Source organism: Myotis brandtii, unplaced genomic scaffold, assembly GCF_000412655.1.
Source record: "Myotis brandtii unplaced genomic scaffold, ASM41265v1 scaffold314, whole genome shotgun sequence".
NCBI classification, from domain to species: domain Eukaryota; kingdom Metazoa; phylum Chordata; class Mammalia; order Chiroptera; family Vespertilionidae; genus Myotis; species Myotis brandtii.
In genome coordinates this window covers 2528801-2533105 of record NW_005362033.1, presented here as the reverse complement: position 1 = coordinate 2533105, position 4305 = coordinate 2528801, and the positions used below count along the sequence as shown (strand labels likewise).

General features: G+C 38.0%; 1 protein-coding gene across 1 annotated transcript in view; it reads left to right on the top strand.

Annotated features, from left to right (window-relative positions):
* The window catches only part of ULK2 (unc-51 like autophagy activating kinase 2), a 110854-nt gene that overhangs the window by 57338 nt on the left and 49211 nt on the right, over positions 1 to 4305 (top strand). The window lies entirely within an intron of this gene.

Below are 4305 nucleotides of genomic sequence, written 5' to 3'. Positions count from 1 at the left end.
TATCTATCTTTTCAATATCAGTGGGACCTTTAGGCATGTCCCTTCTTTCATTTCCAAAATTACAATTTGTGTCCTTTCTCTTTTTTTCTTAGTTACCTTGGAAGCTTACCGATTTTCTCAATCTTTTCAAATAACCAACTTTTGGTTTTGTTGATTTATGTTTTCACTTTCATTAATTTCTGCTCTAATTTTTATTATTCCTTTTATTATGCTTTCTTGGAATTTAATTTGCTCTTCTTTTTCTAGTTTCCTAAGATGGAAATTTAGATTGAATTCAGATCTTTTTTGTTTTCTAATATTTGCATTCAATGCTATACATTTCTTTTCAAGCACTGCTTTCACTGCTTCCCACAAATTTTGATAAGTTGTGTTTTCATTTTCATTTACTTCAAAATACTTTAAAATTTCTCTTGAAGTACTATGTTCTTTGTCTCATGAGTTATTTAGAAGTGTGTTTGTTGTTTAATTTCCACATATTTTGGGATTTTCCAGTTATCTTTTTGTTATTGATTTCTTTTTCTTTTTTTAATTAATCCTCACTGCCGGGGTTCTTGTCCCAGCATCAGGAAGGGTTCAGGAATCTGGAAAAGGCTGATGCGTAGATTAAAGAGTCCAGGGACTAATAAAGAGTCCGGAGACAAGATATAATTTTGAAAGGCATTGGGGGTCAGCTAAAGGAACTGAAGACTCCCTCCTTGTCTAGGACCCTTGCTTTTATTAACACAATTTGTCCTAAGGCAGGTGGAGATAATACACGTCAAAGGGTAAGGTTTCAAAGGGCACAGAAGCATTGTCAGTTTGGGGAATAGCCTACGGCTGTTCAGGTGTTTGGTCAGTAGGAGGCAATAACATGTAGATTAAGATGCTCTTTAATTATCTGGCAGCCACAATCAGTTTCCTATTCAGGTTTGGGGAAATGCCTTCAGCCATTCCCAACAGGTGACTACATGTGTGACTCAACCCTGTTGAGTCCCCAAGTTTCATCAACCTTTTGATGGAACTCTTGAAATTACGACATGCTGGAATTGGTCCCTGGCACCTCATTGAGGATATTTTTCCATTGATTTTTAGAGAGAGTGGAAGGGAGAGGGAGGAACAGAGAGAAATATTAGTGTGAGAGAGACATATTGATTGGTTGCCTCCACACGTCCCCAACCAGGGCCAGGGATTGAGCCTGCAACCAAGATATGAGGTAGGTGCCCTTGACTAGAATCGAACCTACAACCCGTCAGTCCGTGGGTTGATGCTCTAACCACTGAGCAACTGGCTAGGGCCTATTATTGATTTCTAGTTTTATTCCATCATTATCTGAGAGAAGAGACATGTGACTTTTACTCCTTTAAATTTGTTAAGGTATGTTTTATGGTCTAGTCTAATCTATTTTGGTGAGTTTGAGAAAAATGTGTATTCTGTTGTTGGATGAAGTAGCCTATAGATGTCTATTATATCCAGTTGATTGATGGTGTTGTTGAGTTTAACTATGTGCTTACTGATTTTTTTTGTCCGCTGGATCTGTCTATTTCCGAGGGAGGATTATTGAGGTCTCCAACTATAATAGTGGATTCATCTATTTTTCCTTGCACTTGTATCAGTTTTTGCCTTAATGGTTTGATTCTGTTGTTAGGGGCATACATGTTAAGAATTGTTATGTCTTGAAGAATTTATATTTACATAAATATAATTTTATCAATATGTAATGCCCTTCTTCATCTCTGATTACTTTTCTTACTTTGACGTCTGCTTTGTCTGAAATTAATATAGTACTCCTGCTTTCTATTAGTATTAGCATGGGTTTTTATTCCTATCCATTTACTTTTTTTTAAACAATATATTTTTATTGATTTTTAGAGAGAGAGGAAGGGAGAGGGAGAAGGGAGATCAGTGAGACAGGGAAATATCGATCAGTTGCCTTCTGCATGCCCCCTACTGGGGATCAATTCTGCAACCTGGGCATGTGCCCTGACTGGGAATCCATCTGGTGACCTCCTGGTTCATGGGTCAATGCTCAACCACTGAACCACACTGACCAGGTATATTTTCTTCTTCTTCTTCTTCTTTTTTTTTTTTTTAATAAAGAGCAAATAAGCTCTTTTCTTTTTAAAAATATATTTTTATTGATTTCAGAGAGGAAAAGAGAAGAGAGTAAGAGATAGAAATATCAGTGATGAGAGAGAATCATTGATAAGCTGCCTCCTGCACACCCCCTACTGGAGGATTGAGCCCACACCCTGGGCATGTGCCCTGACTGGGAATTGAACCAGCAACCTTTCAGTGCATGGGATGACATCCAACCAACATAGCCACACCTGCCAGGGCCATCCATTTACTTTTAATCTCTATGTGTTTCTATGTTTTAACGTGAGTTTCTTGTAGGCAACAAATAGTTGGGTTGTATGTTTTCATCCACTCTGAAATTTCTCTTAATTGGTGCATTTAGACCATTAATGTTAAAAGTGATTATCGATAGAGTTGGGTTAATATCTACCATATTTTCTATTGTCATTGTTCTTTGTTTCAATTATTGTCTTTCACTCTTTTGTTTTTCTAATTATGATTTCATTTTCTTTCTGTACTTAGCATATCAATTATACTTTTTAAAACTTTAAAGTCTATAGTTTTGTGGCTCAGTGGTTGAGCATCGACCTATGAATCAGGAGGTCAGGGTTTGATTCCTGGTTAAGGCACATGCCCGGGTTTTGGGCTAGATCCCCAGTAGGGGGTGTGCAGGAGCCAGCCAATCAGTGATCTCTCTCATCATGGATGTTTCTACCTCTCTCTCCCTCTTCTTTTCTCTCTGAAATCTATAAAAAAAAAATCATATTTTTTTAAAAAACTTTTTTTGTGGTTGCCCTAAAGTTTTATATACATTTATAAATAATCGAAGTTCACTTTCAAATAACACTATATCACTTCACAGGTAGTGTGAGTTCACCTTATTAATAACAAAATAATCCTTATTCGTTTCTCCTATCTCTTGTTTGTATTATTGCAGTCATTCATTTCACTAGTATAAGCATTCATAAGCGTTACACATAAGGTATAACTTAATACATTGTTGCTATTATTATTTTGAGCAAACTGTTAGATCATTTAAGAACAAGAAAAATGAAAGTTTTTATTTTACCTTCACTTATTCCTTCTTTGATGATCTTCCTTTTTTTTTTTTTTTTGTAGATCCATTTTTCTGTTATATTATTTTCCTTCTCTCTAAAGAATTTTTAACATTTTTTGCAAGGTAGATCCAGTGGCAAGAAATTCCTCAATTTTTATTTGTCTGAGAAAGTCTTTTTCTCCACTTTTGAAGGATAATTTTGCAGGATACAAAACTCTAAGTTGGTGGCTTATTTCTCTCAACACTTTAAATATTTCATTTTACTCTTTTCTTGCTTGAATGGTTTCTGAAGAGACGTAGATGAAGGTTTTATCTTTGTCCCTCTATAGGTTTAGTGTTCTTTTCCTCTGGCATCTTTCAGGATTTTTTCTTTATTTTTGATTTTCTGTTCTTTGAAAATGATATGCCTAGAGGTACAGTCATGTACCGCATTATGATGTTTAGGTCAGTGACGGACCACATATACCAGTGGTTCTCAACCTTCTGGCCCTTTAACTACAGTTCCTCATGTTGTGACCCAACCATAAAATTATTTTCGCTGCTACTTCATAACTGTAATTTTGCTACTGTTCTGAATCGTAATGTAAATATCTGATATGCAGGATGGTCTTATGAAATGACCCTTATGAAAGGGTCATTCGACCGCAAAAGGGGTCTCGACCCACAGGTTGAGAACCGCTGACATATACAAAGGTGGGCCCATCTGTATATGTAAAAGGCTAATATGCTAAGTGTCCGGCTGTCCAAACGGTGACTATGACACGCACTGACCACCAGGAGGCAGGCGCTCAATGCAGGAGCTCCCATGACACGTACTGGCCATTTACAGAGAAACAGTACCATGGACCTCGCACCCACAAAGCAATACTTGGCTTCCCCCAACACAGGCCCTGCCACCACCCCGGAGTGACACCCCACCAAATTACAGCCAATGCTGCTGAGACCCCATGATGCAAAATGCGGCCCACAGCCCATCCCTGCCCAGAAACGGTGGCTGTGGGTGCCGGGTAATGATGTCACGTAGCAACGCCCGGCTTCTTCTCCCTAGCAACTAGCCTCCTTGCGGTTTCTTCAGCTCAGGGACACAACTTGCTTTATAGCCAGGTGGAAACATTTTACACTTTCACCAAATGCCTGTGAAGTGTTTTCTTGTGCCTCATCTCATTTGATCCTCACAGAAGTCCTGGAGTGGG